The following is a 13,757-nucleotide window of genomic DNA, read 5'->3' on the forward strand; positions in this document are numbered from 1 at the left end:
TTCAATCTTACTAGTAATTAGGAAAATACAAATTAAAAGCAAAATGGGATACTATTTCCCATTCATTAAAATGTGAAACATTAAATCCTGACAATAGCAAATGTTTCAGAAGTGCTGCAACAGGGGAGGCATATGCTCATGATTAAAGTGTAGTCTGGCACAATTACATTTGAAAACACAATAATAGAGGATAACACCAAAGATGACCAGATTCTAAGGTACAATTTTGCTTGTTGGTATCCAGCCCAGATAAATTTTTGCATATATATACAAGATAACAAGTAAAATAAAGATAATTACACTGTTGTTTTTAGTGATGAAACCTAGAAACAATTCAATACCAATATCTGTAACATGAGAATAGAAAAAGTGTGACTGTATTAGTTATGTAATGCTGCCATAAAAAAATTGCTACTGACTGGATGTTTTAAACAACAAATATTTATTTCTTACAATTCTAGAGTCTGAGAGTCCAAGATCAAGGAGTCAGTAGGTACTTTGGTTTCTCCTGAGGCCTCTCCATGACTTTACAGTTGGCTATGTTTTTCTTGTGTCCTCATATGTCCTTTTCACTGTGTTTGTGTATCTTTGATGTCTGTCTCTCCTCTTATAAGGATATTGCCCCTATTGGATTAGTATCCCACTTTTATGACCTCATGTGTGTGTATGTATGCTCAGTTGAAGCCGGCTCATAATGACCCCATGGCCTGTAGCCCACCAGGCTCCTCTGTCCATGGAATTTTCCAGGCAAAAATATTGAATTGGGTTGCCATTTCCTACTCCAGGAGATCTTCCAGACCCATGGAAATAACCCAAGTCTCCTACATTACAGGCAGATTCTTTATCACTAGATAAAAGAATTCTTTATCACTAGATAAAGTTATCACAGATAACTAATTACTTCTTGAAAGTCTTGTCTCCAAATACAGTCACATTAGGGGTTAGGGTTTGAATTTGCAGGGACACAATGTAGTCCATAATGTTTACATATTCATATAATGGATCACTGTAGAGCCGCAACAGTAAATGACCTATCAATAAGGATAAACTTAAGCAAATGTTAAACACAAAACACAAGTATCACAAAGGTTTTAGATATGGGAAATAATATATAATATTTATTGCTTAGGAATAAAATAATGTGTAGTAAGTTTTAAATAACTGCACAAGAATAAAACATGCAAGATAGTCCTTTCTTCTGTAGGAGAAGGAGGGAAGATTCAATAGCATCTGTGTATACTAGATGCTTTAGCTCAGTTGTGGTTAGATGGTGCATATATGTATATTTATTATTCTATTTTGGGGGGGATTAAAGTTTACACGCAAAATGTATTTTGTGCAACAATGTTGTGTCAAACATTCTTGTAGAATCTTGGGATATGTTACTGAACACATTGAGATTCCCTGCTCTCATAGAACTTGCATTCTATTGCAGTAGACAAACAATAAGCATAATATATATATATATATATATATATTATTTTAAAAAATAGAGCATATATTTAAAAATTTTTATGTTTTCACTATTTGTTTTCATCTACAGGAATTGTTTTCTTTTTACTTTATACAGTTTGCTAGTTTTCTATTTGATCAGAACATTTTCCCCCCAACTTGGGTGTCAGAGCTTAGATCCACTGTTATGTTATAATGTTATGTATTTTACATTTAGCCCTAACTTGATTTTAGATCTGTAACTTTAATGCTAACATTCTTAAAATATGCCTTAATTATGTCTATAAAATAATCTCTGAACTATAAATAAACAAATGGATAAAGAAAGAGCAAATCAGGTAATCTTCACGTTGTCAACAGATTGAATATGATAAGTACATTGTTAGTTATTTATTTAGAGCAGAATACATATTTTCTGATTTCAGTAACATTAAAGATATTGATTAAATACCAAGAGCCCAATTTAAAAAGTTAACAAAAACAGAATATGAATAGACAATTCAAAAAAATCCAGTAAAAATTAATAAAAATATTATTCATTGTCCAACATATACATATTAAAATAATAATTTAATTTATAAGCCATGAACAATATGAAAAGGCAAAAGATATGACACTGAAAGATGAACACCCCAGGTTGGCAGGTGCCCAAAATACTACTGGAGAAGAGTGGAGAAGTAATTCCAGAAAGAACAAAGAGACAGAGCCAAAGCGAAAACACCACCTAGTTGTGGATGTGACTGGTGATAGATGTAAAGTCTGATGCTGTAAAGAACAATATTACATAGGACCCTGGGATGTTAGGTCCATGAATCAAGCTAAATTGGAAGTGGTGGTCAAACAAGAGATTGCAAGGGCAAACATCAACATTTTAGGAAACAGTGAACTAAAACTTTAGGACTGTAATGGGCACATTTAATTCAGATGATTATTATATCCATTACTGTTGGCAAGAATGCCTTAGAAGAAATAGAATACCCCTCATAGTCAACAAGAGTCCAAAATGCAGTACTTGGGTGCAATCTCAACAATGACAGAATGATCTCTGTTCATTTCCAAGGCAAACCATTCAGTATAACAACAATTCAAGTCTTTGCCCCAACCACTAATGCTGGAGAAGCTGAAGTTGAATGGTTCTATGAAGACCTAAAGATCTTCTAAAACTAATGCCAAAAAAAGATGTCCTTTTCATGATAGGGGATGGGAATGCAAAAGCAGGAAGTCAAGAGATACCTGGAGTAACAGGCAAGTTTGGCCTTGGAGTACAAAATGAAGCAGGGCAAAGGCTAACAGAGTTTTGCCAAGAGAACGCACTGGTCATAGCAAACACACTCTTCCAACAATACAAGAGACAACTCTATACATGGACATCACCAGATGGTAAATATCAAAATCAGATTGATTATATTCTTTGCAGCCGAAGATGGAGAAACTCTATACAGTCAGCAAAAATAAGACCAGGAGCTGACTGTGGCTCAGATCATAAACTCTTTATTGCAAACTTCAGACTTACACTGAAGAAAGTAGGGAAAACCACTCTACCATTCAGGTATGACCTAAATCAAATCCCTTACAATTATACAGTGCTAGTGACAAATAGATTCAAAGGATTAGATCTGGTAGACAGAGTGCCTGAAGAACTCTGGACAGAGGTTCATGACATTGTGCAGGAGGCAGTGATCAAGACCATCCCCAAGAAAAAGAAATGCAAAATGGCAAAATGGCTGTCTGAGGAGGCCTTACAAATAGTTGAGAAAAGAAGAGAAGCTAAAAGCAAAGGAGAACATGAAAGATATACCCATCTGAATGCAGAGTTCCAAAGAATAGCAAGGAGAGATAAGAAAGCCTTCCTCAGTGAACAATACAAGGAGACAGAGGTAAAGAATAGAAAGGGAAAGGGAAAGACTAGAGATCTCTTCAAGAAAATAAGAGATAACAAGGGAACATTTCATGCAAAGATGGGCTCAATAAAGGACAGAAATGGTATGGACCTAACAGAAGCAGAAGATATTAAGAAGAGGTGGCAAGAATACACAGAAGAACTGTACAAAAAAGATCCTCATGACCCAGATAACCATGATGGTGTGATCACTCACCTAGAGCCAGACATCCTGGAATATGAAGTCAAGTGGACCTTAGGAAGCATCACTACGAACAAAGCTAGTGGAGGTGATAGAATTCCAGTTGAGCTATTTCAAATCCTAAAAGATGATGCTGTTAAAGTGCTGCAGTCAATATGTCAGCAAATTTGGAAAACTCAGCAATGGCCTGACTGGAAAAGGTCAGTTTTCATTCCAATCCCAAAGAAAGGCAATGCCAAAGAATGTTCAAACAGCCACACAATTGTACTCATCTCACACACTAGCAAAGTAATGCTCAAAATTCTCCAAGCCAGGCGTCAACAGTACATGAACCAAGAACTTCCAGATGTTCAAGCTGGATTTAGAAAAAGAAGAGAAACCAGAGATTAAATTACCAACATCTATTGGATCATAGAAAAAGCAAGAGAGTTCCAGAAAAATATCTACTTCTGCTTTATTGACTACACCAAAGACTTTTACTGTGTGGAATACAACAAACTATGGAAAATTTTTAAAGAGATGGGAATACCAGACCACTTTACCTGTCTCCTGAAAAATCTGTATGCAGGTCAAGAAGCAACAATTAGAACCAGACATGGAACAAGGGACTGGTTCCAAATTGGGTAAGGAGTACATCAAGGCTGTATATTGTCACCAAGCATATTTAACTTAAGTGCAGAGTACATCATGTGAAGTGCTTGGCTGGATGAAGCACCACCTGGAATCAAGATTGCCAGGAGAAATATCAAAAACCTCAGATACGCAGATGACACCACCCTTAAGGCAGAAAGTGAAGAGGAACTCAAGAGCCTCTTGATAAAAGTGAAAGAGGAGTGTGAAAAAGCTGCCTTAAAACTCAACATTTAAAAAATGAATATCATGGCTTTCTGTCTCATAACTTCATGGCAAATAGATGGGGAAACAATGGAAACAGTGGCTGACTATTTTTTTTTTTTTGGTCTCCAATATCACTGCATATGGTGACTACAGCCATGAAATCAAAAGACACCTGCTCCTTGGAAGAAAAGCTATGACCAACCTAGACAGTATTTTAAAAAGCAGAGACATTACCTTGCTGACAAATATCTGTCTAGTGAAAGCTATGGTTTTTTCAGTAGTCACATATGGATATGAGAGTTGTACTGTAAAGAAAGCTGAGCACCAAAGAACTGATGCTTTTAAACTATGGTGTTGAAGAAAACGCTTGGAGTCCCTTGGACTGCAAGGAGATCAGGAAATCAGTCCTAGATACTAACTGGAAGGTGATGCTGAAGCTGAAACTCCAATACTTTGGCTACCTGATGCATAGAGCTGACTCATTTGAAAAGATCCTGATGCTGGGAAAGATTGAAGGCAGGAGGAGAAGGGGATGACAGAAGATGAGATGGTTGGATGGTATCACTGACTCAATAGACATGAGTTTGAGTAAACTCCTGGAGTTGGTGATGGACAGGGAGGCCTGGAGTGCTGCAGTCCATGGGGTGGCAAAGAGTCAGACACTATTGATTACCTGAACTGAACTGACTGGTAAGCAAATATTTATGTCTGTATCTATATCTATATAGGTATATATATCTATACACCCCCCCACACACACACACATATACTAAATCATGGAGAAGTAAATTGTTTTTAACATTAATATATATTATATCCATCATAGCCCAGTTGCTTAAGAATCTGCCTGCAATGCATGAGAGCCTGGTTGGATATCTGGGTCAGGAAAATCTGCTGGAGAAGGGATATGCTACTCACTCCAGCATTCTTGTGCTTCTCTTGTGGCTTAGCTGGTAAAGAATCCACCAGCAGTGTGGGAGACCTGGGTTCAGTCCCTGGGTTGGGAAGATCCCCTGGAGAAGGGAAAGGCTAACTACTTCAGTGTTCTGGCCTGGAGAATCCCCTGGACTATAAATTCAATGGGGTCACAAAGAATTGGACTTGATTGAGCGGCTTTCACTTCACTTCTCATCCATATAATATCAATATTTTACTTTTGAAAAATATTGAAGCACATAACAAAGACATATAGTTGTAGGAAGAGGAACCCCTTCTAGAGCCCAGGAGTGGACTCTTGTCTAACACAGGTAAAGGAATCGTCTGAGGAGAGAGACGTGCTGAGAAAGCAAGAGACTTTATTGGAAAGGGTGCCTGTTCAGAAAGCAGCAGGAAGAGGAAGCCAGGAGAACTGCTCTGCCATGTGGCTTGCAGTCTAGGGTTTTATGGTGATTGGATTAATTTCCAGGTTGTCTTTGGCCAGTCATTTTGACTGAGAGTCCTTCCTAGTGGCCCACTTGGCATTGCTCAGCCAAGATGGATGCCAGCAATAAGGATTCTGGGAAGTAGTCAGACATGTGGTGTTTCCTTTTGACCTTTCTCAAACTCTTTTACCTGGTGATGGCTTATTAGTTCTGTTTTCCTTACGAGGACCTCCTGTCATAAAATAACTCACATGAATGATTACTATGCATAGTTCCTGGCCAGGGTGGGCAGTCAGTCAGTGTGCTTTCCATAATGCAGTGGAATATTTAATGAAAAACGGAGGATACAAAATTCTCTTCTATAACAAATTATTTTTTCCCAATTATATAATATAAAAATGTTTGCAGAAATATAATGGTTGACATTTAATGAGTGCCTACTTTGTTTCAGACACTGAATTGGGGATTTTGTCAATATTACTTCATTAAATCCTCATAAGAATTCTATAATGTAGATACCAAAATTATCTGCATTTGACAGGTGAGATAAGTTTTACAAAGATTAAGTTCATAAGGCTAGTTATTGTGGAATCCAGGATATATACAAAGTAGTGAGATTCCAGGACCATAATTACTATGCTAACTCAGAATTTAACTGGGGTTACTCTTTATGATAAAAATATGATTAGCTAGAGATTAAAATTATAACCTGCTTCTAATAGTAAGGCCAGTGCTGTCTCTAATATTATGTGAATTTCTTGGGGCTTATATTATTATTGGCTTTCGATTCATTGAAGTGATATTCATTATAGCAACAGAAACTGTGGATATGAGAAATCTTGGATATGAGAATCCTCGGATATGAGAAACCTTTACTAAGAGTCTTAGGTCATCCTGACACTAGAAACTTGTTGCTTGCCACCTTTGGTTCCACATGGAACTTCCTAATCTTGTTTTTCTTCCCTCTCTCTTTCCACTCCCTCTTTGTCTTTTCTTGTTCTAGCTTCCCCCATTAACTGTTCATTTCTTATGTAGAACAGTTTCAAGTATCATTTTTTTATTTCCTTCCAAGCCATGTTGTCTTGATGACCTTTCAAGACATTTCGTTCATGAGAAATTTTCATAAACAGTAGATACTGTTAATGATTATTTATCTGATACCCTTTAAATATGAAAATCTAAAAAGAAAAAATATGTAGCAGATAGTTACAAGATGAAATACATATGACCAATATGCATTTGAGAAATTTTTCAAGCTCACTAGGAATTAAAGAGATGCTATTATAAATACTCACAAGATCATATTCACCTCAGAAATTGGAAAAACTTTAGAATACATTACTGGGTGCTAAAAAACGTGTTTTGGCAGTATTCACAAATATAAACTTTACATTGCTACTTCTGGCAGGTTTTTTGGTACTATAGGAAAAGGAATCATTGTTTTAAATTCATACATTTTGAGCCTATAATTAAATGAATGTCTTATAAAGGGAAGAATCCTATACTTTATATGTAAAAGTAATTCCTAATATCTCCTGTCTCCTGTTTAAAATATTACTTATATCCAGATAGTAGAGTTAATATTCATAATGGTCATTATAAAATGCTAGTTATTTATAAATGTTTGTATATAGATTTATATATGAATATGTGCTAAATTTTAATTCTAATTTCTAATTCACAGTTATTTCCTCCTTCAAATTTATTTATTCACATCTTATTCCTTTTGTTCATCTGTATACCCATATATGATCATCCTTTCTGATATTATCTCTGAAACCAATTATCTTCATGGATTTGCTTACTAGTTTCCTTCAGTTTCATCTTCAACACTAGAATGTTAGTACTTTATGGGATTCTACTTCTTTCTCCCAGTTGTCTCACTTGGGGCATTTTGTCCTATACTTTGTCTTGCTCCAGCTTCTCTTGATCATATAGATCTCTTCATGTCTGATTCTCTATGCCCTATCCATCTCTAATCCTGTGTTTTATTGGCATTTTAAAATTAGATCTTTAGCTAGATCTGTAGCATGTATTTCCAGTAGTTATGTATGGATGTGAGAGTTGGACTGTGAAGAAAGCTGAGCACTGAAGCATTGATGCTTTTGAACTGTGGTGTTGGAGAAAACTCTTGAGAGTCCCTTGGACTGCAAGGAGATCCAACCAGTCCATTCTAAAGGAGATCAGTCCTGGGTGTTCTTTGGAAGGAGTGTTGCTGAAGCTGAAACTCCAGTACTTTGGCCACCTCATGCGAAGAATTGACTCATTGGAAAAGAGTGATGCTGGGAGGGATTGGGGGCAGGAGGAGAAGGGGATGACAGAGGATGAGATGGCTGGATGGCATCACCGACTCGATGGACATGAGTTTGAGTGAACTCCAGGAGTTGGTGATGGACAGGGAGGCCTGGCGTGCTGCAATTCATGGGGTCGCAAAGAGTCAGACACGACTGAGCAACTAAAGTGAACTGAACTGATAGCATGTATGTCTAATGTGGGCCTATTTCAGTGGCTTTTTAAAGGCAAATAACCAACCTTCCCTTAATAGTTAAACATTCTGATAATCAGTATGGGATGTGTTAGCAGGGGAATTAGTGTCTTCAATCAGTAAGCCAGAAAGAAAACCACCAACAGTATACTAACGCACATATATGGAATTTAGAAAGATGGTAACAATAACCCTGTATACGAGACAGTAAAAGAGACACTGATGTATAGAACAGTCTTTTGGACTCTGTGGGAGAGGGAGAGGGTGGGATGATTTGGGAGAATGGCATTGAAATATGTATAATATCATATATGAAACGAGTCGCCAGTCCAGGTTCGATGCACGATACTGGATGCTTGGGGCTGGTGCACTGGGACGACCCAGAGGGATGGTATGGGGAGGGAGGAGGGAGGAGGGTTCAGGATGGGGAACACATGTATACCTGTGGCAGATTCATTTTGATATATGGCAAAACAAATACAATATTGTAAAGTTAAATAAAATAAAATTTTTTTTAAAAAGGGTAAAGAATGTGTGAGGTTTAAGTTGGAACAAAAACTGGTCTTCATTCAAATAATATTCAAAATTCAAACTCTTAAGATCAAACAGCAAAAGTACTCACAGATAGGAGAAAGAAGGAAAACCTAATTTTAAGTCATGTTCACTGGTGCTTCAGAATTAAGAAACAGAACTGTTTCACTAGAAATAGGGTGAGAAAATTCCTCCTTGAATATTTTAATCATTATTTGTATTTATCTATAGCTTCTGAATCTCAAGTTTCACGTGTCCATGGATTTAGAAGAAGCTACATCTGCAGAAATAATACAACTCTCTCTGTACTGATCTTCCACCTGATTGACTCTAGGGATTCCATCCTTAACCAGGAACTTCTGGCTTTAACTTTCTAGAAATCTCCTCAGTTGCTCCAAAGGAAAGGAAGCTGTTGTTTGCCAGTTTTGATTACTGTGGAAGAGTAAAGTCCTTCACAAGGGCTTGAAAGGACAATGAGCCCAAGACACTGTGGATCTCACTGAGTACTAACTGCCCCAAGCTGTCATGTGGTGGTACTGGAAGCCATTGGTCCTCCCCACTGGCAACCTTCTTGTGTGTGTTCAGTCGCTCAGTTGTGTCTGACTCTTTGCAGCCCCATGGACTATGGCCCTCCAGATTCCTATGCCCATGGAAATTTCTAAGCAATAGTATTTAAGTGAGGCACCATTTCCTACTCCAGGTGTTCTTCCTGACCCAAGGATTGAACCCACATGTCCTGCATCTCCTGCATTGGCAGGCAAATTATTGTCTTACCAAGTCAGAAAACCATGAACATTCTAGGTGTTTCAGCTAATGTAATCATTGCTAGTTTTAATAAGACAGGGTGAAAGCTGTATAGGTATGTGTCACACGCAGTCAGGAAGCATTCCTCAGAGTTGCCTAAGAACCAAAAAATTACAGCTGTAAATGATGCATTCCTTTGAATTCATAGAATCACTGACACAAAAAGAAAGATACAGATATTTACACCAACGCTCTTCTAGCACCACTACCAAAATATGTGACCTAGTAACTGGATGACAATTAGTTATGGTACTGGATATATTATTGGTTCTTTTTAAACCCTCTAATCTTGGAAGAATTTCAGTCATCCTAACAGAGTATGTTTATTTGTAGTATGTTTAACTGTGTCAGTTCAAGTTCACCTCAAAAATGCTTATATGGTATAGTTCCAGTGTGGGTTGAGTCCAAGTCCACTCTATCTCCAAAAGACACTTCAGCTAATAATATAAATTAGCAGATATAAATCAATATGTAAGAACAAGGGAAGGAGAAATTTCATATTACTAACATCTTTTAAGCATCAAGTTCAGATGTAGATAATGGAGTTTGAGTAACTAATTTCAAATATGACCAGAAATAGGCCTTGGGCTTACCTGACATGTCTTGTAATTTACAGATTGTTTATAATTTGGGTGCCTGTAAATCCATAAGTCTTTATGTTTAGTATCAAAAGTAGAGAAAACTCCTTGGCTATTCAACTTCCATCACCAACTGATAGTGACTATTTTGAATTGCATTCAGAGATACTAGAGGACTGATTTTGTCCCTTCTTCTGAGGCATTCTACTGAAGTTGCATTAGGAATTTTAGAAAGGGGACTAGTCAGTACCATACAATTTGTCCTATACCAGTGCTGGGAAATGGAAGAATTTATATATAAATCAAAAAGATGTATGTGGAATCTAAAATAAAAGAGAGACACAAATTAATTTACTTATAAAACAGAGACTCAGAAATATAGAAGAGAAATCAAAGGGGAAAGATAGAGGAACGATAAATTACAAGGTTGGGATTAACATATACACACTACTATATATAAAGCAGATAAACAACAAGGAGGTACTGTAGTACAGTGACCTCTAATCAATATTCTATGATAAAATATACAGGTAAAGAATATGGAATATATGGAAAGGAATATATATATATTCACAGAATATAGACTCCAAAAAGATGTATGTATGTCTATGTGTGTGTAAATATATATATTTACACACACACACACATTAAATAGGCTTCCCCAGTGCTCAATGGTAAAGAACCACCTGTGATACAGTAGCCACAGGAGGTGCAGGTTTGATCCCTGGGTCAGAAAATCTTGGCAACCCACTTCAGTATTCTTGCCTGGAGAATCCCATGGACAGATGAGCCTGGGGGGCTACAGTCCATAGGGTCACAAAGAGTTAGAAATGATGGAAATGACTTGGCATCCATATATATATATATATATATATATATATATATGAATCATTGTGCTGTATACTTAAAAGTAACATGACACTGTGACTCAACTCTCAGTTTATTTCAGTCGCTCAGTCGTGTCCGACACTATGTGACTCCACTGACCGGCTTCCCTGTCCATCACCAACTCCTGAAACCTGCTGAAACTCATGTCCATTGAGTCGGTGATGCCATTCAACCATCTCATCCTCTGTCATCCCTTTCTCCTGCCTTCAATCTTTTCCAGCATCAGGATCTTTTTCAAGGAATCAGTTCTTTGCATCAGGTGGCCAGAATATTGGAGTTTCAGCTTCAGCATCAGTCCTTCCAATGAATATTTAGGATTGATTTCCTTTAGGATTGACTGGTTGGATTTCCTTGCCATCCAAGGGATTCTCAAGAGTCTTCTCCAGCACCACAGTTCAAAAGCATCAATTCTTTGGCACTCAGCTTACTTTATGGTCCAACTAGCACATCCATACGTGACTACTGGAAAAACCATAGCTTTGGCTAGACAGATCTTTGTTAGCAAGGTAATGTTTCTGCTTTTTAATGGTCTGTCCATAGCTATTCTTCAAGGAGCAGGTATCTTTTAATGTCATGGCTGCAGTCACCATCTGCAGTGATTTTGGAGCCCGAGTAAATAAAGTTTCTCACTGTTTTCATTGTTTCCCCATGTTAGCCATGGAGCGATGGGACTGGATGCCATGATCTTCGTTTTTTGAATTTTGAGTTTTGAGCCAACTTTTTCACTCTCCTTTTTCACTTTCATCAAGAGGCTCTTGAGTTCCTCTTTGCTTTCTGCATATCTGAGGTTATTTTTATTTCTCCCAGCAATCTTGATTCCACCTTCTGCTTCATCCAGCCTGACATTTTGTGTGATGTACTCTGCATATAAGTTACTTAAACAGGGTGACAGTATAGAGCCATGACTCTTTACTCAATTGAGTACTCCTTACTCAATCTGGAACCAGTCCATTGTTCAATGTCCTGTTCTAAATGTTGCTTCTTGACCTGCATACAGATTTCTCAGAAGGCAGGTAAGGTGGTCTGGTATTCCCATCTCTTTAAAAATTTTCCACAGTTTATTGTGATCCACAGTCAAAGGCTTTAGCATAGTCAATGAAGCAGAAGTAGATATTTTTCTGGAACTCTGTTGCTTTTACTATGATCCAGCAGATGTTGGCAATTTGATCCCTGGTTCCTCTGCCTTTTGTGAATTCAGCTCGAACATCTGGAAGTTCTTGGTTCACGTACTGTTGAAACCTAGCTTGGAGAATTTTGAGCATTACTTTGCTAGCGTGTGAGATGAGTGCAATTGTGTGGTAGTTTGAATGTTCTTTGACATTGCTTTTCCTTTGAATTGGAATGAAAACTGACCTCTTCCAGTCCTGTGACTACTTTGGATTGACCATACTTCAAATAAAAAATAAATAAGAAGGACATGAAAGAAAGGTTATATTTAAACTTTTATGATACAATTCTGAATACTTTGAGAATCTATTTTCTCATATACTTGAAAAAATATTTATAAAATGTTAGTTTCTAAGGGATGATTTTTCCTCAACAAGTATTTGTATACCAGTATACTAAAGGCAATGAGAAGTTTGTATATAGCTTATGGTTTATTTTTAAGATTCCAGGTATTCAGTTTATCTGCATATAAATATGACACCCACACAAGCATGCAAGTTTATTCACCAGTTTAAGTGAAGCCCCTCTAGCTACATTCCTTGTACTTTCTTCAGAGATCAGTTCTGCACGAACCACATTATTTATTCAGGATGACATTAAGGTATTCACTTTTCACAAGAATAAACACATTGATGATGTTAATGCCTGCAGTTCATTTTCTATGGAACACTTATACTTAACTACAGCAGAGATGTGCATGACATTTTCTTTGCATTTTTCATTTCAACATTTGATTATAGCTTTGTATTTGTGCTAAATCATTTCTGTAAGATTTTTCAGATTTAATTTAAACTTTTAAATATTATATATACTTCTAGATTTCCAAGTAAGTAACCTCAGTATGATTTTATCATTGCTGCTCTTTGGTGGAAGCCCATAGTAAAATTTTAAAGAAACATAAGGACGCCAAGTTCTATTTTTCTAAAGGACTCCAAAGGAAAAATAAAAATGGAAAAAAACACTGAACAATATGAGGAAAGTCACAATACTCATATATAACTCTGGGTAAAACAAAGCTCCTAAAGAAGCAGATGTGTCATTTTACCATGAACTGTGAGGATTTTTATGGTCCACTGGAGCACGCACTATAACGTGTCAATGAAGATGGTTAGATAAGTCTGTAAGCTAAGATTCTATCTTCTTAAGGGATAGTAAACAGCTCCAGGATGTACCCACAAAGGCTTTTTTGTTCTTGCTAGACAAACAATAGAAGTGGATGCAACACTGGCTGAGACAGCATCTGTTTTTTTCCATATATATAAACTTTGCCCTTGGGCTTCTGGTTCTAGAAGCTTGCTAATGGCTGTTTACAGTTAACATCTTATACATGATTAACTCTTGAGATACTCTTGACCCTGAAGTAATTGCTGCTGCTGCTACTGCTGCTACTGCTACTGCTGCTAAGTCGCTTCAATCGTGTCCGACTCTGTGCGACCCCATAGACGGCAGCCCACCAGGCTCCCTGGTCCCTGGGATTCTTCAGGCAAGAACACTGAAGTGGGTTGCCATTTCCTTCTCCAATGCATGAAAGTGAAAAGTGAAAGGGAAGTCGCTCAGTCGTGTCTGACTTAGC

This window comes from Bos grunniens, chromosome 17 (assembly GCF_055505025.1).
Source record: "Bos grunniens cultivar Pamir isolate PY7600 chromosome 17, Bosgru_T2T1.0, whole genome shotgun sequence".
NCBI classification, from domain to species: domain Eukaryota; kingdom Metazoa; phylum Chordata; class Mammalia; order Artiodactyla; family Bovidae; genus Bos; species Bos grunniens.